The sequence below is a fragment of the Perca fluviatilis genome, chromosome 7, assembly GCF_010015445.1.
Source record: "Perca fluviatilis chromosome 7, GENO_Pfluv_1.0, whole genome shotgun sequence".
In the NCBI taxonomy this organism is placed as follows: Eukaryota; Metazoa; Chordata; class Actinopteri; order Perciformes; family Percidae; genus Perca; species Perca fluviatilis.
Window position 1 is genome coordinate 41,042,620 of NC_053118.1, and position 25,796 is coordinate 41,068,415.

At 39.2% G+C, this 25,796-nt stretch overlaps 1 pseudogene; it reads left to right on the forward strand.

Annotated features, from left to right (window-relative positions):
* The first annotated feature begins 1,109 nt into the window (after positions 1-1,109).
* Positions 1,110-25,433, forward strand: LOC120562503 (annotated as a pseudogene).
* Positions 25,434-25,796: the final 363 nt, after the last annotated feature.

Below are 25,796 nucleotides of genomic sequence, written 5' to 3' on the forward strand. Positions count from 1 at the left end.
TTTGTTGTTTTTTCCCAACATTTATGTCACTTATTTAACATTTTGGTGGCATTTTCAAATTCTTTTTCTATTTTTGTTGTTGGTTTTTGGACAATTTTTAAAACATTTTTAACCTTTTCTCCAACATGTTAGTCATTTTTTTATTTTGGGCACTTTTTTGTTGACAATTTCTGTTACAAACATAAAAAAATAGAACTTATTCTCATGTTTTTCTTTCAACATTTTAGGCACTTTTTTCGACTTTTTTGTTGTTTTTTGATCTTCAGGCATTTATAGTTACACAGTGTTTCTTTGCAAACTAAAGTCTCCAATAGCTTTTATATGATACTATAAAGAGATGTTAGATATGTCAGAGTAAAGTCTCTAACAGCTTTTATATAATATAAAGAGATGGTAGATATGTCAGAGTAAAGTCTCTAACAGCTTTTATATGATAATATAAAGAGATGGTAGATATGTCAGAGTAAAGTCTCTAACAGCTTTTATATGATAATATAAAGAGATGTTAGATATGTCAGAGTAAAGTCTCTAACAGCTTTTATATGATAATATAAAGAGATGTTAGATATGTCAGAGTAAAGTCTCTAACAATTTTTATATGATACTAGAAATTGCATTTCCTACAGAAAATGTGTGTGAATGCTAAATAGCTAAATTTCTAAAGCTAAACTGGATTCATAGCTTAAACCCGTAAGAAGCTGAAGTAGTGAGAATAGCTGGAAAATTATGAATTGTTTTACTTAACTTGAATTTCATTGACAAGTTGAATAACACCACTAATGTAAAAAAAGATGTGGAATACACACACACATACACACATACACACAGTCACACAATCAAAATGAGGCAATGACAGTGGTGCTTCTAGACGTGTCTCTGTTTGTATTTCGGCTGTGGCCACAGCCATCTCGTTGCAGATTTGCTTAGGGTTGCTGCTGTCTGTTTTGCTCACTTCACCTGTCCATTGTAGGCCCCTCTTTGTCTGTGATCCCACCCTAACCTCCCCTCACCTTTGGCAGCTATATAGGACACTGGGACAAAGGCAGCAGACCTCAACCCAACTCAGCTTACAGAGAGGGACATCACCATCCGAGGAGGGCTATATCCACTTACAAGGTGAGGATGACATCCACGGCAGATCGACTGGTCCGTCAGCAGGACAGGGAACAAGGCATTGGCACAAACAAGAAAGCAGTGAAGTTCTCCCAGCAGGATTATGAGACTCTGCGTGAGCAGTGTTTGAAGAGTGGACGCCTGTTTGAGGACAACCGCTTTCCAGCTGAGCCCACGTCACTGGGCTACGATGAGCTGGGACCAGACTCAGAAGAAACCAAGGGGTTGATTGGAAAAGGCCAACGGTAGGAAGCCTCTAAGAAAAAACACACAGCAATGAAAACTAACCAAACATAAGAGGAACACTGTTTTTTAAATGATCCTATGGTTGGTGAGCTTGTCAATGACTTGACATTAAGTATTGTATTTCTTTCATTTACTGAATTGCAAATATTTAATCTTTTAAACTAAGTCTTTGTAAAGCAGAAGTAAAAGACAATATATATATATATATAAAAGAGTAGCTGTACCTCGTTACTTTCTGCATCGCAATCAGAACACTTGAAAGCCACTAAAGTTTAAATGTAAGCCTCATACTGTATTACTATTCACCATAGTAATAATCTCTGGGAGAGAATTTACCTAAATGTGTTGAATCATTTTCATATGGGTTTTCTTTACTTTCAATGCAGTCATCAGATCTAAATCATTGAACTTAACTATTTCCTCCTATTGTCTCAGTAGTGTGATACCGGACAATCCAAGGAAAGATTTCTCAAAACTGCTCTCAAATATTCAACTGTTTGTGATTGTTTGCTTCTCTATATAGGATCTGTGCTTAAACCCACAGTTCATTGATGATGGAGCCACAGGACGGACATTTGTCAAGGAGCTCTGGGTAAGTGAGGGGACAGAATGAAGGGATGGATGGATGGATGGATGGATGATGGGGTGTTTTGGATTTCCGCTTTTTGCTGTTTGCAGCATCTGCTGCACTACGGTGAATGCCACATATTGCTCAATCTCGGAACATGTCTCTGATTTTATTGTGTAGGTGACTGCTGGCTTCTGGCTGCAATAGCCAGTCTGACTCTAGACCAGGAGCTCCTGGCTCGCGTGGTGCCCCAGGAACAGAGTTTTACTGAAGGTTACGCTGGGATATTTCACTTCCAGGTCAGACAAATGCCCTTCTTATCTGACTTAACCATAACCGTAAAATGATGGCTCATGGTAATAGGTTAAAAACAAAACAATGAAATAGTGTTTTTAGTGGTACTAAGTTTCCCTATATTGCCATGCTGTGACATGCAGAGAATAGAACATATTATTCAAGGATCACACAATTGTCTTGCTCATGAGTAAAAAAGTATTTGACGTTGAGTTTACTGATGAGAATATTTTCTTCTCAGTTCTGGCAGTTTGGTGAGTGGGTGGATGTGGTGATCGATGACCGTTTACCCACAAGAAAAGGAAAGCTGCTGTTCGTTCACTCAGCGGAGCGCTCAGAGTTTTGGAGTGCGCTGCTGGAGAAGGCCTACGCCAAGTATGGATCGTTCTTGTTTTGCTTCATCTAAACGTTAATCCAGTGAAAATGTACAATATATAGTTGGTAAATCTGGTCACATCCCTCTGTGTCTGACAGGTTGTATGGCAGCTATGAGGCCCTGACAGGAGGACACACTACTGAGGGTTTTGAGGATTTTACAGGAGGGATTGCAGAAGTATACTACTTAGACAAAGCTCCACCGAGCTCTTCCAAATCATGCAGAAGGCCCTGAGACTGGGTTCACTGCTTGGTTGCGCTATTAAAGTAGGTCTTATTTTCATAGTAATTTGCTTATTTTCATTCAGATCTGCATGCTTACCTGCAAGCCAACACACCAACAGAAGTAAAGTACTCATGTCATCAGATTGAAGTGTTGTTCTTGGTGTTTTCAGACCACCAGTGCCGAGACAGAGGCAGTTACACCTCTCAAACTTGTCAAGGGACATGCATACTCAGTCACTGGTGCAGAGGAGGTATATGATTATCTAAACTGTCAACATTATGCTGTTTTTTTTCAACTGCATGCAAATTACATTGCCTGCTGTTGCTCTCTCCCAGGTTAATTTCCAAGGCAAGCCGGTTCAGCTGGTTCGCATGAGGAACCCATGGGGTCACGTGGAGTGGACTGGGCCTTGGAGTGATAAGTAAATAATTACATTCTAGATCCATTAACCATAAGCTACCATTAGTTATTTCCAGGATTATCCTAAAAGCATGATTTTTTAAATCACAATTAGGTCCGGTGAATGGAACCATCTCAGTGAAGATGAGAAATCAAAGTTGAACCATGTGGCTGATGATGGAGAATTCTGGTAAATCTATTGGCTTTAACCTTTCATTTCCATGAGAATAATATTTTACATATTTTCACCATCATCAAATGAACTATATAGGCTCAGACTAGGAAAAGTGATGGACACAATGGGCTAGATTTATCACGCCTAATTGGTCACAAAGATGGACGTAACCGATGCAGGCTATTTACAAACAGGGCGCACTTGGGTAAAGTCGCAGATTGTCTGCCACATGGGCGAGAAGAGACAAGTTGCGCTTTCAATATGCGTTCGTGGGAGGGTCGTGGGGAAAGTGGGAGTTCCACCAAAAAAGGTGGGAGGATAAGCGCAAAGTGCACCTAATTATATATTCCATGGTATTTACAAAGACTCACAGTAAGAGCGCGCCTCTATTCTGCGGGGGAAATTCTCCGCCTCTTAAAGCAGGTCTAAACCAGCCGCAATCGAGTTTCCTCGTAGACCTTTATGCCGCTGGTGAAATGCCAACTGTAATTTGAGCAAGATGAACCCATAGGCGAGGCTGAACGTATTTTTAACACAAGAATCACACTTTGTCAGTGAACACAACATCATTTAGCGTTACAGATCAAGCAGCCATGCAATATTAGAGTTACTGGAAGAAATCAAAGATGAAATTGAATCTTCCACTCAGCGTTCCATTGCAGCAGTTGTTAAACTCCTCGCTACGTTACACATACTGGCATCAGGATCATTTCAAACAGTCCTAGCATCAGCAGTGGGAATATCACAGCAGCACTCAGCCATATCATAGCACAAGTACCGCTTTGCTACAGCGCAGTCTACGGTCTAGTGGGCGGAGAAAGACGCTGATTGGCTGATGGGTGTCAGGGTTGATAAATACTACGCAAAATGTGGAAGCATAGCGTGCGCTATTACCGAACTCGCCAAACAGACGCAGCGCAAACTGCGCTAGTGTTAGTAAATTAGGCCCAATTTTCTTTGTTGAGAAACGTGTTTCTCTCCTCAGGATGTCCTATTCAGACTTTATCGAGCAGTTCACCCAGCTGGAGATCTGTAACTTGACCCCAGACACACTCACGAGTGATAAAGTGGGCCACTGGAACCACTACCAGTATGAAGGGACGTGGAGGGTGGGCTCTACTGCAGGCGGCTGCCGAAATTTCTCAGGTAACGGAGAAACCATATGTATGTCTGAGCAAGAACTTCTGTTGCACTTCATATAAAGAATTACACTTTTGTCTGTTCGAGCCACATTCTCATCCAACCCTCAGTTTGTGGTGCGCCTGGAGGATGTGGATGATGATCCCCTGGATGGGAAGGATGGATGCACCATTCTGGTTGGGCTCATGCAAAAGGATGTGCGACAGCAGCAGAAGCTCGGCCATGACTTTGAGAGAATTGGCTTTGCCATTTATAAGGTGCCTCAGAATAATTTGATGTTTGATTATCATGAAATCAGAGCTCTGTTTTTGACTGATTTCTTTTTTTAAATACTTCTTCTGTCTGTTTCCTTTTTACAGGTCTTTTACAGATCAGGTTTTATCCCTTACTTTCTCTGAAATTTGAAATGCAACATAGACATCACAAGTGTCACGTTTGCATTGTGATTTTCTGGATGGCTTTCATTTATAAAAGCCCTTTTCTCCTGTTACTCTTCAGTACAGGTAAGGCCGAAGCAATGTTCACCTGGGTCCAGATGTCCTGCTGGAACAGAGCTATGTGGCCTTGAGCTCCTTCACCTACACACGGGAAGTGTGCAACCGTTTTAATCTTCCTCCAGGAGAATATGCCATTGTTCCCTCGACCTATGAGCCTAACAAGAATGGCAGCTTCCTTCTCAGGGTGTTCTCTGAGAAACCGGCTGCAGCCAGGTATTGTGTTACAGTAACATACAGACTGATTGATGTCTGCAGGCTCATGTAGACCTCAGAGCTTTGCTGTAATACAGCCATCTAGTGGACAAAGCTCAGAGGTCAATTTCAAACAGTCAAAACTTACTGTTAATTTTATTTTCTTGCACGCCAACAGAGTGTGTTCAAGCTATGCATTTCTATTTGTTTCAGTCCACTGGAGGATGACTTTGACATTCCAATAGAGGAGGTAAGAACATCCACAGAATGATTTAGCTGCTCTTGCATTGATTAGGCATTCTTTTCTTTCCACCTTAGTACTGAGATTAAATGAAATAGCATGTCACATTCAATTTGAAATTATTATCACTTAATGTGTTAATGTGTTAGGTTAAATTTAACAATATTTAAAAAATGAATCAAATTTGAAGAGGCATTGCTTCTCCTATTTGACATGAGTAACATACTGTCTCCATCTCACAGGAGGAGCTATCTGAGAGTGATGTGGATCCTCATTTCAAGGAGCTCTTCAAGCAGACTGATGGCAATGTATGTCAACATGAGAGCTATTGGATAAAAGAAAGTATCAACAGCTCTAAACCTGGATTACAAACCAGTAGTAAAATAACTTATAATGTGCATTTTTCAAAGAGGACATGGAGGTATCGGCCTTTGAACTGGTTGAAATTTTGAACAAAGTTGTCTCTCAGCGTGAGTAAATTTAATCTCTTACATAGATCAACAAGTAGCCTTTTTATTTTCATTGACTTACTGTAAGAGTTAGAGCTAGCTATGTTGTGTCACTTTCTTGCAGGGTCTGATATCAAGACAGAATCCTTCAGCCTGGAGACAGGTCGCCTTATTGTCAGTCTGCTAGATGTATCCTCTTTAAGAAATGAATAAATTCTCCTCCCACAGTTGATGTTTTGAAACTGCACTTTAAAAATGTTGGGATGTGGGTGCATTATAATATACTGTGTGGAATTAAAATATGTGAACAATCAATTCAATTCATCACCCAGGATGTGCTTTTTATAAATCTTAACATTCCTCAGAAAGATGAAAGTGGCAAATTGGGACTGATGGAATTCAACTTGCTTTGGAGCAAAATCCAGAAATACCTGGTAAGTTGTCATTTATGCAGCGTATGAATATGAAATGAGTTTTGGTTGTTATACCTGGTTGTATCTGTTAACACAACACATGGGTGCCTGGATCATATAGGCGATCTTCAAGAAACATGACACAGATAGCTCTGGCACCATGAACTCCTACGAGATGAGAGCCGCCGCCACTGAAGCAGGTAACTGAATCTCATCCATTAAAGGTCTGGCCATCAATATGTTTGAAAAGACCTTCTTTATTTACATTATTTATCATAACCTTACTGCTTTGCTGCAACATTTTCTCTGCAAGTTTACATTTTATAGCTTGAAATTCAGGGATAACATTTGCTTTCCTACAGATTTTTACAATCACTTTGCTACTAATTTCAGAACCTTGACGTCATTTTTCAAAACTCTAGACACAAAACTCAAAACGATCATCACTTGTAAAACAGGCTGTCCAATCATTGCATTGTGCATTCATATCTTTAAATACATCTTGCACAATCAATGGTTCAAAAGACAAATTGATTGTGAAATACCATTGAAACGTTACTTTAGATCGACCACACACAAGCTACCCATAGTTTCACTGGGTCATTGTTCGTACAATCATTAAATATTGTAGTACAAAATAGATGATACCTGTTTCATTATGGTACTAGATGTAAATACGTCCCTGTAAAAGTACTGCAGTAGTAGAGAGAAAACTACAGAGAGTGGATTCATTGACCATAACCTGAAATATATTGATGAAAAACAATACAGTATCACAACATAGGTTTACTTGAATCAAAGCAAAATAATTAGCTACAAAATAGAAAAGACAGTACTGTAAAACATCAAATGCAGTGTTCCTCAACTTGCTTGTACTGTAAAAAGCAAAACAAAGAAGTGATTACTGTACTTCTACATCTTCATCAACTCTGTCTTGTGGATTTGGCCACAGGTTGTCATCTACATTGCAATTAGCCAAACATCTTGGAAAAAACATTCGGGCATGGCGAACAATGTGGTACAAGTATATATGTATATGTATATGTTATGTATATACAGTATACTAGGGGTGGGGGAAAAAATCGATACAGTATAGTGTCGCAATATTTTTCGTGGCAATACTGTATCGATACACAGACGCCAAGCATCGATCTTTTATGATATATGTGTTGGTGAGTCTGTCTGCTTGACAATCCCATTTTGCAGCAATAAAATTGAAGTGAGATGAACAAACAGAGAAATGTATCTTTTTCGATAAAAAAGATGTTGATAACATTTTCCTTTGGGGACATCATTTGAAATTGGGAAAAATTTGAAGTTGGAAAAAAGGTAATACATTGCAGTATATCGCAGAATATTGCAATATCTTTAAAATCGCAATAATATTGTATCGTGATGATATTGTATTGTGAGGCCTCTGGTGATTCCCACCCCTAATATATACAGTATGTATATATATATATACAGTACAGGCCAAAAGTTTGGACACACCTTCTCATTCAATGTGTTTTCTTTTTATTTTCATAACTATTTACATTGTAGATTCTCACTGAAGGCATCAAAACTATGAATGAACACATATGGAATTATGTACTTAACAAAAAAGTGTGAAATAACTGAAAACATGTCTTATATTTTAGATTCTTCAAAGTAGCCACCCTTTGCTTTTTTACAGTTTTTTACAATCACTTTGCTACTAATTTCAGAACCTTGATGTAATTTTTCAAAACTCTAGACACAAAACTCACAACCAATGATCAAAATGCACATTTTTCAAACCTCTAACACACTTTTTTCAATTGCTTGGATACAATACACATAAACCAAAGATCATTTCTTCATTTAACAAAGATCATCTGTTCAATATGACACAACTTAACATCAAAGTACTACTATTTCAAATTACATTTCAGATGATTGTCTATTCATTCCATTACAATCATCTAACTATCAATCGATACAACTACTCAAAATGATAAGTAACTGTTGCATTACTCTTAATGAGTAGTTGTATGGAAACAGACAAACAATATTCCATGTTTAGATCATGAAAGTTTCAAGATAACGAGATTCATTGTCACCAATTAGTGTGGAGCAGGAACCAATTAGACTACATTATCTATGGATGTAATATTTTATCATCATTCTTTACTGTAATGTATTACTGTTTATCAGACACTGTTTCTATGCTCCCATGTACCACCTTTGAGACTATTTACAGTATTGACAATACTGCACTAAATGCATGCAGGCCTATATAGGCAATTACAGTAACAACAATTACAACAATTACAGTAATTCCATCAAGAGCAAGCATTAGCAGTGGCTATCGCGACAGTGGCAAGGAAAAACTCCCTTTGAGGAAGAAACCTCGGCAGACCCAGACTCTTGGTAGGCGGTGTCTGACGGGCCCGTTGGGGGTGTGATGAACAGTGGCGTAATAGTCACATTAAAGGTCACAGTGACGTCGAAGGTTATCGTGGAAGTTCATGTCATAGCCAGGGCACATCGTGTCATACTGAGTAGTGCTGTCCCCTATACCGGATCCAGACTACTCTGTGCATAGGAACATCACAGCAGGGCGTTCGGGATGTAGCTGCGCGGCGAGGTGGATGTGGCGGATGCAGCAGGGTGCAGCAGGATGCAGCAGATGCAGCAGGATGCAGTAGGATGCAGCAGGTCGCAGGATACGACAGGAGGCGGACGGTTGCGAGTACAGAGCATAGCTCTGCGAAGAAGAAACATAAGGACTCCGGAGGTAAACTCCCCAGAGCTAGATTAGTAACAAGCAATTCTGGGACAGGATGCATACAGAAGTAACAAGTAGACGAGAGAGAGCAGCTCAGTGTGTCATAGGAAGGAAACAGCATCCCCTGCAGTCTAGAATTGTAATAGCATAACTAACTTACGAGGAGAACAGGTGGGCGGGTTAGGTGGACGCTGCAACTCCTCACTACCTAACTATAAGCTTTGTCAAAGAGGAGGGTTTTCAGTTTACTCTTGAATGTGGCGGCGACGGCGTGTCTGCCCCCCGAACCCAGACTGGAAGCTGGTTCCACAGAACCGAGCCTGATAGCTGAAGGCCCTGGCCCCCAGTCTACTTCCAGAGACTCTAGGAACCACAAGGTGCCCCGCATTCCGGGAGCGCAGTGCCCTAGTGGGACAATAAGGTACTAAGAGCTCTTCTAGGTATGATGGTGCTTGACCATTTAGAGCTTTGTAAGTCAGGAGGAGGATTTTAAATTCGATCCTAGATTTCACAGGAAGCCAATGCAGAGAAGCTAATACAGGAGAAATATGATCTCTTCTCTTAGTTCTCGTCAATTGCAGTAATCTAGTCTAGAAGTAACGAATGCATGGACTAGTTTTTCAGCATCATTCTGAGACAGGATATTCCTAATTTTGGCAATGTTACGAAGATGGAAAAAGGCTATTTTTGAGGTTTGTTTTAAATGGGCGTTGAAGGATATATCCTGATCAAAAATAACTCCCAAATTTCTGACAGCAATACCATCCAGAGTAGCTATATCTTTCGAAAACGAAGTTCGGCAGTGCGTTGGTCCTATCACAATAACTTCCGTTTTGTCTGAGTTTAACATCAGGAAGTTGTGGGTCATCCAGGATTTTATATCCTCAACACACGTTTGAAGTCTTGCTAACTGACCACTTTCATCTGGCTTAATTGACAGATATAATTGGGTATCGTCTGCGTAGCAGTGATAATTAATTGAATGTTTCCTAATAATATGTCCTAGAGGAAGCATATATAAGGAAAATAGAATTGGTCCAAGCACTGAGCCTTGAGGAACGCCATGGCTAACTTTGGCGTGCTTGGAGGGTTTATCGTTAATGTTAACAAATTGGGATCGCTCAGAGAAATAAGACTTAAACCATTTTAGTGCAGTTCCTTTAATTCCGACTAAGTGTTCTAATCTCTGTAACAGGATTGTATGATCAATAGTGTCAAATGCAGCACTAAGATCTAGTAAAACAAGAATGGAGACAAGTCCTTTGTCTGCAGCTGTTAGAAGGTCGTTAGTAATTTTCACCAGTGCCGTCTCTGTGCTATGATTCTTTCTAAATCCTGATTGAAAATCATCAAATAAACTGTTGCTATGTAGAAAATCACATAACTGATTAGCCACCACCTTCTCAAGGATCTTGGATAGAAAAGAAGGTTAGATATAGGTCTATAGTTTGCTAAGACCTCAGGATCCAGGGGTGTTTTTTTCAGAAGAGGTTTTATCACAGCTATTTTAAATGACTGCGGTACATAACCTGTTAATAAGGACATATTGATCATATCTAGTAGTGAAGTGTTTGACGACGGGAAGCGGCTTCTTAGGTAGCCTTGTTGGGATGGGGTCCAAGAGACAGGTAGATGGCTTAGCTGAGGATATCTTTAACATTAATTGTTGAAGGTCTATAGGATAAAAGCAGTCTAAGTATATTCCGGACTAGTCGTTCGTTCTAGCGGTCCTGTATTTAAAGATGAACTGTTAGAAGTTGAGGGCAAAAGGTGATTAATTTTATCTCTAATTGTTATAATTTTATCATTAAAGAAGCTCATGAAGTCATCACTACTCAGAGCTAGAGGAATAGATGGCTCAGTAGAGCTATGACTGTCTGTCAGCCTGGCTACAGTGCTCAAAAGAAACCTTGGGTTGTTCTTGTTTTCTTCTATTAGTGAAGAGTAATAGTCTGATCTGGCTTTTCTTAAGGCCTTCCTATAGGTTTTGAGACTTTCTTGCCAATCCAGACGGGATTCTTCCACTTTGGTTGGCGGGCGCCACTTACCCTCGAGGTTTCCCGAGACTTGTTTCAATCTGCGAGTTTGTTCGTTATACCAAGGAGCTGTTTTCCTTCGCTTCATCGTCTTCTTTTTGAGAGGAGCGACAGAGTCCAAGGTCGTCCGTAGGCAAGTCGCAGCACCGTCCACAAAAACATCAACCGGCGAGGGACTGAGGTTAACATAGAGGTCCTCTGTTATTCTAAGGCACGACATAGAGTCAAATGCTGTTGTAATATCTTCCTTAAATTTAGCTATAGCACTGTCAGATAGGCATCTAGTGTAGAAGCCATTATCTAGTTTAGTATGGTCAGGTAGCAAGAATTCAAAAGTAATTAAAAAATGATCTGATAATACCAAATTCTGCGGAAATATTATTAAATCCTCAATCTCAATACCATATGCCAGCACAAGGTCGAGGGTGTGGTTAAAACAGTGCGTCGCCTTGTGCACAGTCTGACTGAAACCGATTGAATCCAGTAATGAATTGAAAGCAGTAGTAAGGCTATTGCTGTCAACGTCCACACGGATATTAAAATCACCTACAATAAGTACTTTGTCTGATTTAAGGACTACACATGATAAAAACTCTTAGAATTCAGATAAAAATTCAGAATACGGACCTGGAGCTCGGTAGACAACAAATATAATTGGCTGTTCTGATTTCCGTGTTGGATGTTGAAGATTAAGAACAAGGCTTTCAAAAGAGTTATAATTCAGTTTGGGTTTAGGATTAATTAACAGGCTTGAATCAAATATGGCTGCAACTCCCCCTCCTCGGCCTGAGCCTCTAGGAATTTGAGTATTAATATGACTGGGAGGAGTCGCTTCATTTAGACTAACATATTCTTCATGGCCCAGCCACGTTTCAGTAAGACAGAATAGATCAATTTGATTATCAGATATCAATTCATTTACTAGTACTGCTTTAGAAGACAGAGATCTGATATTTAGTAATCCACATCTAATTTTCCTATCCTTTTCTATCATTGCAGTGGTAGTTTTAATTCCAATTAGGTTGTTAAGTATTGCCCCTCTATTCACCACTTTGTGTGGTCTGTTGTTGATTATAATTGGAATAGTACTTGTACTACATGTTACTGGAATAGTAGTAGTACTACACGTTACTGGAATAACACTAGTACTACATGCTACTGGAATAGTACTAGTACTACACGTTACTGGAATAATACTAGTACTACATGTTATCCTGCAGAAAACATTTTCAGATTCATCCACTTGTATAGTGCTATCAGGATCAATGCCTGGGGGACATGAATCTGTGATATTTTCAACATAATGTCAATACTTGCCTTTCAGTGTGGTCGTTATGTTGTCAGATAGCATTGTAATGGGAAAATTACATTTAAGCACAATTCCTTATATTTTTAGGTTTTTGTTTTTGTATGTTGAGAAACTGACGCCACACTGGGCTGCGGCCTTTTGTGAAATCATGTTGATCCTATTTGCAAATATATCTTTTTTAATAAAATACAAAAACCCAACTTGGTGTTTAGTCTCAGTCTGTCTTATTTGTTTCAATTTACTAAACTCTGAAACTCTTCCCCCTGCTGCAAAGGAAACTTCCACGACAAACATGGCGACGAGATGGGAGATCATGTGCAGGGGTCAGATAAAAGAGACTCCGTGGTTGACTGAGGACTCGCGATCCGAGATCCAACGATCTTCGCCTCTACCTCGCCCAAAAAGCATTCAGAGAGAGAGGATCAGAAACCACGGAGGACTCTACTGACCCAACACTGATCTATTAAGACGGAAGCAAATCCACGCAGCAGGGTAAGATCACTCTCTAATTTAAATTGAATTAAGAGTAATTTGAATTGGCTGAAGTAAAACTTCCAGAAACAAATACTGACTTTGGACACTGAGATAGGATAAACATTGGGGTTGTTTGTATAGATTTTGTTGGTATTTTTAAGGTTGTATAGATAGATACATAATTGTGATCACTCCAGCAGTGTTTTTGCACCATAAAACTGATCCACGCACGGGTGTGACTTTGCTTTGTAGATTTTCGGGGGACAAATCTAATTAGGTTTTGAAGTAAATCTAATAAACGGTTTTTCAGAAACTGTTAGGTTTTTTTGTGCTTGGGTTTTTCCGAAATAAGATAGAACCGGGCTTTACAGTAACGATTGTAAGTAGGATAGAAGTACTTCTTCCCAGTGTAATGGGTAACGGGTCGAAGCGGATCCGGGTCACACGTCCCTAGGGGAACCGTGGTGTGTGACATGTGTGAGAAAGCGCCAGGAGACCTGGAAGTTTTTATTGAAAAATTTTGGGTTTTCCTTTAAATTCGGGCAAATTGAAAATATTCAAACAGGAATTAGGAGAACAAGAAAAAAAACTGAGAAAGAAAGACAAAATTAAGATGAGTGATTTAGAACAAGTGGAGAAAAATAAGGAGTGTTTTTAACTTATGGATAAAAGAAAACTAAAGGTATGATTCAGGGAAAGATTGCAAAAACACACACATACACCAATAACCTCTTCATCAGTTCAGAAAGACAAGTTGGAGAAACGGAACTAAAAACTAAAAAACGAGTACGTGAGAAAACCATGTTTGAAGCGATTTGTCTGCATGTTACAACAGGCTGGTGGGCAACATATGGAGCGCGGACCGAAAAAGCCGCTCCCACGAAGGACGTGGTCGAGCCAGAAGAGGCCGAGGCGGGTACCGTGGGCAAAATGATGAGCCCAACGAACCAGACCAGTGTTGGTACTGCAAGGACTTTGGACATTGGGTATGTAAATGCCCGAAGAAAAAGCAAAAAACACCTCAGACAGAGAACAACACCTGTCCCTCTGTTTGACTGAGTCCAAAAGCTGATAAGGAAGGTAGTGCTACCACACACAGACACACACACACTTGCTTCATGCAATGAAGAAATGCTTGGCACTGATACACTGTTTTTTTTGTTTTTGCTATTAGGGACAATTGATAGGTTAGAAAGTTCTGAAAAAAGAATCTAATCAGTTAAACCATGATAGTATGTTATCTTCTGAAACCTAGAAGAAAATGCCTACTACTGAGGGTAAAGTTAAAGGGGTTCCACTCACATAACTTGATTATTAGAGCTAAAGATTTGACACTGAAGTGCAGTGGTCATTCTATTTGGTCAATTGGGAATACAGGTTAAACAGTAAGAGAACAATTTTCTGTTCCTTTCTCATATACATGGGAAACATTTTGTTGGTGTCTGATTTATGTCCACTTATTTTGCTCAGGTAGTGATTTAATGTGCACTTTTAACATTGGCTTAACCTCAACACCTGATGGATTGAGAATTTCTCATAATGATGCATCTAACAAAACCACATTTGTTAATCACAGTGTGGCTAAAATGACCTCACTGAGGCAGCGTCTGTAATCAGCCCTGCCTCTGACTGCATGAAACCTGACAACCGGCATTACACAGCTCATGTTACTACAGGGCCTGATGAAGAATGCTCAAAACGGTTCTTTAGAGACATAATGACAGTTTGACAACCTCACATTTAATTTGGACTGATACTGACTGTGTTGTAGCTGCATGCTTGACTGACAACCAATATAGTTTTTTTTAAAGTGCCCAGCTTGTGTTTTTTCTACATCTCTCAAGGCTGCATCTGCTTTTTCCGTCCTCGAAAGAAAGTTTTTGGTACAGTGCTGTTTTCATGTAAAATGAACAGAATAGCTTCTGCCGAAGCTAATGAAGCGTTCGTGAATATGAAACTGGCTTCCCCCGACGCTGGGACTGCCAGATCCCTAAAAACAGTTTATACAGACCGTTGATGAGCACAAGAGCTGCGTGGCTCTGTGTTGCTGCAACACCACGGCGACAAACTCCGTCCGGTTGCAAATTTCTCTGCTAAACTTGATTCTGCCACTCGAAGCATTAAATACGCCCTGTTCCACATTCTGTGTCACACATTTTGTGGGAACAGAATGAAAAACTCTATTTATCTGTGGCCAGGTACCTTAGATATTACTACTCTGTTAGATTGCAAAATGTCACCCTAACAGATGCACTGTTCTTAACCCTGATTTTCTCCCCACACCAGATGACAGAGAGAAACAATGGTGTTGCAGAGCTACAGGTGGTCTGAATACCATGACCTGACCTCTCTGACACACCTCTCACTAACCCTGATTTCATTCTTCCTAACAGAAGGCTATCCAGCTTTTTCTTTCCTAAATTTTGCAAAGTTGACACATGGGTTAAAAAACCATGTGTAAAATGGGGGGGATGATTAGTATGATGGAAATACAATTGAGGGAAAAACAATTGTTTCACAATGGTGAAACAACATTGGTTCACAAATGATTTTTTTTGGATCAGGACTACTGTCAGCTAGTGTAGTAGCCAAAGCCCTACTCACTGAAATAATTCCAAAATGGAGAATTCCTACCAAAATCTCAAGTATAGTGGTTTGCATTCAAAATGCAACATGCCTACATTTGACAAAAGCTCTGCTTATTGTACTGAGGTATAGAATGTGCACGCGCAAGCGACTTAACCGGTCACCCTTTTGAGATTTTGTTTACAGCACCTCCACACATTGGACTTGGGTAAAGAGGACACCCACCAGATACACCACTGTGTGAGGACCAACTGGTAACGTATCGTGTCTCACTGCAAAAGGCACAAATTCCTGATGACATGCTAACAAACACAATGAGAGCAGTAGAGCCACTCAGTGAGGTGATTGGTTAACACTCACTGTAGACTAAGCTTACAGAGCAGCAAGGCCATAGCAACACACACACTCAGAGATAAGAGAGAAACAGGAGTTGTGCATGTAGAGTTCAGCAATGATTTTGATATAGTTTAAGGTTAAGGGTTAAGGGTCACTTTATTATCCCCGAGGGGCAATTTGCATTACAGCCAGCAGTAACAAATAACAAATACCAAACAGCAACAAAGAAACACAACAACAGTATAACATAATTAAAATTTGGATTCACAGGATACTATTAACAATGGGGATAACAGCAGGGATGAATGATCTTTTAAATCTCTTCGTCCTGCATCGCGGCAGACTATATCTACGCCCGGAGGGTAGCAACATAAATTCACCCCACAAGGGATGACTCGAATCAGCCAGGATGGCTCTCGCCTTTTTCAAAGATCTGGCCTTATATAGGTCATGAAGGCCATCCAACGGTGTGCCCGCAATTTTGCTGCACACCTTCACGATACCTTGCATTCTATTTTTCTCTTTAATAGAAAGTGACCCGTGCCAGCAAATAAAAGTAAAAGTAAGAACTGATTCAATAAAACAAGAGTAGAACATTTTCATAAAAACAGTGTCGACATTGAAACTGCGAAGCTTACGAAGAAAATACATGCGCTGATGTGCTTTTTTACACACAGCATCAACATGGGACTCAAAGCACAGTTTACTGTCGATCACAGTCCCAAGATATTTGTACTGCTGCACTAGTTCAACTGGTTGATTGTCCATTACAACCGGGGAAATGACAGCGGGATTTCTTCTGAAGTCAATGCACATCTCTTTAGTTTTTGCCACATTAATGTTTAAAAAGGAGGATTTACACCAATCAATAAAATCATTGACTACCGGACCATGTTCAGAGTCGTCACTGCTGAGGAGAGACACAATGACAGAATCATCCGCAAATTTAATGATGTGGCGCCGTTCCTGATGGCTTTGGCATTCATTTGTATATAAAACAAATAAAAGAGGAGAGAGGACACAGCCCTGGGGGGACCCAGTAGAAGATAAAAGGGCATCTGATAAAACACTGTTCACTTTAACCCGTTGTGACCTCACTGTTAAAAAATCCATAAGCCAGCAGATCAGTCCATTATCAATGTTATGAGCGTTCTTCAGTCTGTCTGCTAAGACATGGGGCTGAATACAGTTAAAAGCGGAGGAGAAGTCAATAAATAGTAGACGAACAAGGGACTTGGCCCCCTCAAGATGTTTAAAAACCATGTTTAAAAGTGTCCCTGTTGCATCGTCCACACCTCTGCCCGGCCTATAGGCGAACTGGAGAGGGTCTAACTTATCCCGTACAGTGTCCAAAAGGGCATCCTTCACTAGCCTTTCAAAAATTTTCATGACAAGAGATGTAAGTGCCACTGGTCTGAAGTCATTGAGGGTCTTAGGAGTTTGAATCTTAGGCACAGGAACAATTATTGAGTCCTTCCAAAGACAAGGGACCTTATGCAGCTGTAAGGACAATTGAAAAATGAAGCAGAAGATGTCTGCCAGCTGGACAGCACAGTTCTTCAGAACCCGACCCCCGATCCCATCGGGACCTGGACTTTTCCTTTCTTTGACACCCCGTAGGAGTTTCGAGACCATGAATTTATCAATGGGCACAATATTATCTACATGATTACAGTCTAAATTTTTTAAAACGGACATCTCCTCACTAAAATCTTGAACATTAAACCGATTATAAAAAACATTCAGTTCATTAGAAAAGTCCAGGTCGGTTTTCCCATTGTGAGAAATAGTACACTTTTTGGACTGCAAACCCATCATGGTTTTCACGCCGTCCCATGCAGGACGTGAATTTCCAGTGCGCAACAATTTTTCCACTTTGTCTTTATATACGCACTTGGCAAGCTTAAGTTCCTTCTTCACTTGTTTTGATAATGCCATGTGCTGTATCATGTCGCCCTGATTGAAGCAAATGTTCCTCTGGTTGATTATGCTTTTGACTGATTTGGAGACCCAAGGTTTATTATTTGGATAAATGGAGATGGGTTTACGGGGTTTGTCATGAATTATAAGAATGTGATATGTTTCCCATATCAGGTAACAAATTGGATGAATAGATGTCAAATTAGAAGTACTTAGGTTTGTTCTATAGGCCTAAAAACTTTAATTTGTAATGATTTTTAGAACTACCAGACAGCGAGTAGTATAACTTTGGGTTGCAAACTAAAGATAAAAAGAAAATAAACAAACTTATTTTTGTTTAAATTCATCTTAGTTTATTGGTTATATTGAAACCAATACAGGTTGATATGAGATTTCAGCCTAAAAACAGTTAATTTAATATTGTACTCTAGTGAGTTTTTTTTCAGTAAAACTGCACTAAAAACTTTGTTTGTATTTTGATTTGCTATATCACAAATAGGTTAAAACTAAATTAATTGATGTTGACGTTGAAAACACTTTGGTGATTGGTTTTCTTTTAAAAGAAATGATTTATTGAATTTTGTGTTGCTTTTATTCAGGTTTTGCTGTGTAACACAGGACAGTGTTAATGGCTAAACCACTGAACAGATTATTTATATGTGCTGCGTTTTTTGAGTCATGAGTTTGTCATGCCTCAAATAGAAGGGATATAGTAGCAATAATAAATAGGGTGTTTAATGAATGGGGTGTTCACATAATTTTTTTAATTTAAAAACTAAAATTTAGTTTTGTTTTGATTGACTTTCACTATTTACTGAAACACAACTTTAAAGTAATCTAAAAGAGAACAATTACAAAAGCAGTGTTTCCTTTTTAGCACAATTTGTATGGATTTTATAGAGTTAAACCAGCATGAGGGAAAGAAATGCGGTTTTATAATTATTGATATTCATTAAAATAAGCAGACATTTTTCCAAGTGATAATATTGATAAAAGAACAAATAATGCTTTTTGGAGTTCTGTTTTGTGCCACACGGCGCCTCATTTGTGTCAGTCGGGTCCATCTTGCTCCCCCTCCAGCTGCAGGACCGGTGAAACTGTCTGGAGGTACGGACCAGCAGACGGACTGAGAGAGGGAGGGGGGAGCAAGAGACCGTTCTGCTCTGACACATCTGACACATTGTGAAGTTAAGTAGCACACAGACTCACATTCTGAAAATACAAACATTATTAGGAGAAGATAATTAGAAGTACTTATTTTTACTTTTAAGATAAGTATTCAGTTATTGTGTTTTGTTTGTTTAAAGTACGTTTCGTTGTTCGAATCTGAATTGGATTGATGAAAATTTGATAGAAATAAACTATTTTGGGGTAAATACAGGCATAAATGATCCATTCAAAGACTTCCTAGAAACCTGGTTTGAAAAGGGGAATACCTTAATTTGTATTTTTCTAGACTCTTGCACTTGCTGCATCTTTCCTGAGACCTGTGTAAGTTGTGTAAGGTTTAGTGCTGAGATGGTTTGAAACCATGATGATTAAATGTATCAACAACTTGGAGATATGATTAAGACTAAATATCTAAATGAAAATGTTTAATGTTGATGTGACTGCTTAATGATGTACATTATGAGTAATGTACTAAAACAATGGTATACACATATTCATTTAATATTTACTCTCATATGTATATGTTTACACGAAAAGTAAAATATAATATAAGTTAAAGATAACTCTTATAAACAGTAAAAGATAATACTTTTATACCATAAAGATAATAATATATAATATACTAGTATACTTTATGAATAGAAGGGATAACAATTCAGTCAGGAAAAGCTTAGAGGAAACAAGAACTTTAGAGAGAAGTGCACTGGATGACAGTCTGAGAGACTGGCTCAGGTTACAGCAGGTGTGTCTAGCGAGGAGGAGTCTGCCACAAGACCTTCTGCTCTGAGCTTTCAGCACACCAACATAAAAACTTGAATTGACTCAAATGCCTAAAAGTTTAGAAAAAACAAGAAGTTGCCTTTCAGGCCAGTTCCTGCTGGTACCAGAGAGCTAAAAGTACTTTTGAATTAGGACAATGGGTTTCCTATTGATGGATTGTATAGGAGTTAAATTTAACAGTTACTTTCAATCGGAAGTCAATTATATTTGATCTACTTCTTGCTTTTATTTGAGGGAATTTCCCCAGTGGGGGCTAAATGAAATCTTTATGTCATATAGGTGATAAACAAACAGTTGTTTTTTATTTCAAAGACAAATTATGTCATTTTTAGGAATAACTAATTTGGATTTCAAAGACAAAAAAGTTAGTATCAGAATTTTGACAAATGCTTACAGATGCTATTTGTAATCTGACATATGTGGGTTAAAAAGAATTAGGATTTTTGTACACAAAACATATGTTTATGAAATATACTAACATAATAATGTTTTATTGTCATCAAACTGCCCGACCAATATATAGGCCTACAAGTCCAACTGAAATGATTAGTTGCTAAATCAATTAATTGATTGACAGAAAAACTGCTTTGATCGTTTCCAGTTTCAAAAAATGTGAGGATTTTTCGATATTGCTGTTTTTTTTGTACCTTAAGTACATGTTTTTAATGGAATATTGGTGGTAACAGAAAATGTTTAATATAACTATCTGTATGAACCTTGTTTAATTGACTAACCCCATTTAAGCAATATTTTTGAATCAATGATGACATAGATCAAACTTTGAAAAGCAGTGTGTTTAAATGCTCCTTCTTACAGAGGCTCAAAACAGCCAAGAAGGGGACCACACACACACACACACACACACACACACACACACACACACACACACACACACACACTGACACACACACACCCGAAACAATGGTAAAGATTGTTTCCAACGATTTGTCAAGTGCTAGCAACCTCTGACAATAGAAGACATGGACATGGAAGACGCTATTTGCAAAAAATATATGTAATCATTAAAGTAATTTGTGTATTGTGATTAGGTTGTAATCAAAAGGGTGGAATGTAATGGGAAAATTACATTTAAGCACAATTCCTTATATTTTTATGTTTTATTTCTACTTTAATTCTCTCACAAATGCTGAAAGAGTCTATCTCATTCCCACATGCAGATTTTGATTCTAAACTTTGTGAGACATGCAGTCTGGAACATTATGTGAGCACTGTTAGCCTGAACCGATAAAGGTACAAGGTCACCCTAAAACTATCTCATGTTTTCCCATGCCAGTTAAGATGTAACTGGGGGGTGAAAGTCGTACAGGGAGGAGGAGGTGAGATGACTCCGAGATGTCTCTTGTATTCCTCTGATTGTCTTCATGTGTATCAGATTGCCTGTCAAAATTGTAGCGTCATAATAATCCAAGTGCGTATGTGCTGTCACTCTGAAGATGCATATAAGCCTGGTGTTCTGTTCACTCATTTGAGACACTGACTCCACACTGGGCTGCGGCTTTTTGCAAATATATCTTTTTTAATAAAATACAAAAACCCAACTTGGTGTTTAGTCTCAGTCTGTCTTATTTGTTTCAATTTACTAAACTCTGAAACTCTTCCCCCTGCTGCAAAGGAAACTTCCACGACAGCATCCTGGCTCCGTGTCGGTTTGGGTGGAGACCATCAAGCTTCAGCAGGTTGGGCATCTCCCAGAACAAGTTGAAGTTGTCGACATAGGGAATGCTCAGGGAAGTGCAGAGTGGTTCCAGCCAGGTGTGGAGCCAGAACAGTCTGGACCATCTCTCCGCACCCTTCCTGTATGTAGGTAGAGGCCCAGAGATGACAATCCGCTTACCTGTGCCCATCAGGGTGGAGAGGAGAGTGGTGAAGTCTTCCTGGAGTGCTATCGACCGTCTCTCTCTGATGTCGTTTGTGCCCACATGTACGATGATGTCGTCGACCTTGGCGTGGCGGGCGAGGATGCCGGGAAGTTTGTGCTGGATGTCACGGACCTTGGCACCGGGGAAGCAGTAGACCTTGGAGGGACCGCTAGGTAAAGGGGGAATGTGGAGGTCCCTTACCATGGAGCTTCCGATGATCAGCGTGGAGGTTGATGAGTCCGAGGGGGGAGAGTCCGCCCTCAATGGGCGCGTCGACTGTGTGGATGGACCAGGATGAGCTGCGTGGGGACGCGGGGGAAGGGAACTCCCTGGCTGCGTCGGCAGAATGCTGTAGCGGTTTTCTAGTCGTAGGGGTTGGGCTGGGGCTGAGCGTTGTCCTGACCGCCTGCTCTGGTGCTTGCTTACACGCCATGGCTCCGGCTGGTGTGGAGTTGAGCTGGTCGGCAGAGCTGGCTGGGTCCTCGGCAGAAGCCGAGGAGAGATAACAGGGTCAGAGGTTGTATTAGTGCGTGGTGGGGTGAGAGTATTGCAGGGCACAGTGGAATCAAAACATCCGTCAGTGTGTGTGTGGGGGGAACTTCCAAAGATAATGGAGTCGAGGAACTGTTCACTTGCCTTGATCTGGTGGAGAGTCGATATTCTGGCTTCAAGTTCCACTATCTTCTGGCTGAACAGGAGGCATGAGTCACAGCCAGGTGAACAGCTGAGGGGGGGCATCGTGTAGCTTGCTAGTTTAGCTAGTAGCAACGTTGATGGAGGCCTTCTCCTAAAACCTAAAAACCTTCACAAGTGGAAATACAATGCAGGTGCTCCTGCTTGTATTAGCAAGCTGTGGATAGCTCGTTACTGCTACCAAAATATGGAATAGATTAGATTTCCCAGGAGGCAAAATCCTGAGTGGTTCGCTTTAACTCCCGCTAGCAGGCAGGCTAACTAGCCGTTAGCACAACAAATACCTAGACCTAGATATACCTAGATATACTGTATATATTAGGGGTGGGAATCACCAGAGGTCTCACAATACGATATCATCACGATACTTATGTCACGATACGATATTATTGCAATTTTAAACATATTGCAATATTCTGCAATATATTGCAATGTATTACCTTTTTTCCAACTTCAAATTTTTCCCAATTTCAAATGATGTCCCCAAAGGAAAATGTTATCAACATCTTTTTTATCTAAAAAGATACATTTCTGTTTGTTCATCTCACTTCAATTTTATTGCTGCAAAATGGGATTGTCAAGCAGACAAACTGACCAACACATATATCATAAAAGATCGATACTTGCCGTCTGTGTATCGATACAGTATTGCCACGAAAAATATTGCGACACTATACTGTATAGTTTTTTTCCCCCACCGCTAGTATACTGTATATACATATACATATACATATATACTTGTACCACATTGTTCGCCATGCCCGAAGGTTTTTTCCAAGATGTTTGGCTAATTGCAATGTAGATGACAACCTGTGGCCAAATCCACAAGACAGAGTTGATGAAGATGTAGAAGTACAGTAATCACTTCTTTGTTTTGCTTTTTACAGTACAAGCAAGTTGAGGAACACTGCATTTGATGTTTTACAGTACTGTCTTTTCTATTTTGTAGCTAATTATTTTGCTTTGATTCAAGTAAACCTATGTTGTGATACTGTATTGTTTTTCATCAATATATTTCAGGTTATGGTCAATGAATCCACTGTCTGTAGTTTTCTCTCTACTACTGCAGTAGTTTTACAGGGACGTATTTACATCTAGTACCACAATGAAACAGGTATCACCTATTTTGTACTACAATATTTAATGATTGTACGAACAATGACCCAGTGAAACTATGGGTAGCTTGTGTGTGGGTGATCTAAAGTAACGTTTCAATGGGATTTCACAATCAATATGTCTTTTGAACCAATGATTGTGCAAGTGCAAGATTTAGATATGATAAGATATGAATGCACAATGCAATGTTTTGAACATTGGACAGCCTGTTACAAGTGATGATCGTTTTGAGTCTAGAGTTTTGAAAAATGACGTCAAGGTTCTGAAATTAGTAGCAAAGTGATTGTAAAAAACTGTATTAATAAGGGAAAAAATTCCACTAATGAACCCTGACAAGGCACACCTGTGAAGTGAAAGCCATTTCAGGTGACTACCTCATGAAGCTCATTGAGAGAACACCAAGTTTGCAGCGTTATCAAAAAAGCAAAGGGTGGCTACTTTGAGGAATCTAAAATATAAGACATGTTTTCAGTTATTTCACACTTTTTTGTTAAGTACATAATTCCATATGTGTTCATTCATAGTTTTGATGCCTTCAGTGAGAATCTACAATGTAAATAGTCATGAAAATAAAGGAATCGCATTGAATGAGAAGGTGTGTCCAAACTTTTGGCCTGTACTGTATATATATATATATATATGCATACAGTGCAGTATTGTCAATACTGTAAATAGTCTCAAAGATGGTACATGGGAGCATAGAAAGTGTCTGATAAACAGTAGTACATTACAGTAAAGAATGATGATAAAATATTACATCCATAGATAATGTAGTCTAATTGGTTCATGCTCCACACTAATTGGTGACAATGAATCTCGTTATCTTGAAACTTTCATGATCTAAACATGGAATATTGTTTGTCTGTTTCCATACAATTATGCATTAAGAGTAATGCAACAGTTACTTATCCTTTTGAGTAGTTGTATCGATTGATAGTTAGATGATTGTAATGGAATGAATAGACAATCATCTGAAATGTAATGTGTGAAATGCTTTTTGAAATAGTAGTACTTTGATTTTAAGTTGTGTCATATTGAACAGGTGATCTTTGTTAAATGAAGAAATGATCTTTGGTTTATGTGTATTTTATCCAAGCAATTGCAAAAAGTGTTAGAGTTTTGAAAAATGTGCATTTTGATCATTGGTTGTGAGTTTTGTGTCTAGAGTTTTGAAAAATTACGTCAAGGTTCTGAAATTAGTAGCAAAGTGATTGTAAAGAACTGTAATAAGAGTCAAAATGAGATATTTAAATATGTTGCCTGCATATTTTAATTTCTTTTGAACAGAGTATGCCACTATAGTTTACACACATACCAAGTTATGAGACACATATTAAAAATATGACATGCTTGTAAAAATGGAAAAATACAGCTTTGTAAATACAGCACTTTACCTATGATGCTTATTTTTCTGGGTTGTATTTAACAACTGAGCCCCACAGGCACCTGTGTGTGTGTGTGTGTGTGTGTGTGTGTGGGGGGGGGGGGTCCTGGCAGACTGGATAAGCCAGTTAGAGGACTCCCTCCCTGCACATAGATTTAATTCATGTATACTTACCACAGGAACAAATAAGAGTGGGCCAGGCTTTGTAACTCTACCATTAGCACCCTGCTATTATCCAACACCTTTGAGAACATCATGCTAACTGATGGCTATTGTTCTTCCCCAGGTTTCCAGGTCAACAGTGGTGTGCTGCAGGCCATTGTCAGCCGTTATTCCGATGCTCAGTATGCCATAGACTTTGACTGTTTTGTGGGTTGTCTCATTAAACTGGAAATGCTCTTCAGTAAGTGTCCAGAAAACACAACTTTATCCATTCAGTATATCTAATATTGATTTGTAGACTCTGAGAGCGGTGGCATGTTGACATTACCAGAACCTTTTTTTTTGTCTCTCTACCAGAAATGTTTAAGACTCTGGAGAGAGCTGACACAGGGAAGATTGAGCTCGATATGCAACAGGTGTGTAAGACGATAACAAAAGCACTTCTAGTTTAGACAGCTTGCTGTATAATGTTGTTTCCTCTTTCAGTGGCTGTGCCTGGCCATCTTCTGACTCTGGAGACAAGACAAGCGAGATAATACCTGCTGGAGGATTAACAATACATGCATTGAATTCACCAAAAATGAACTCAATGACAGTTCACAAGCACTCTATAAGTTCCAAATGCTTGAAAACGGCTAAAATGTGATTGTAAATTTGAATCATATTTGCTGAACATAAACATGGGGATATGTTGTATCACTCACAAGTATTATAACTTTTTTTTAAATCTTTTTGGTGTGCAGGGGGAACAATTCTGTCTTATTAGTTGGTGTGTTTTTGCTCTTTTAGCTGTTGCAAAACTTCTGTAAAATGAAAGAAAATAAACTAACAAACTATGGCCTCTGGACTATCAGACTATAATTTATAAAACCT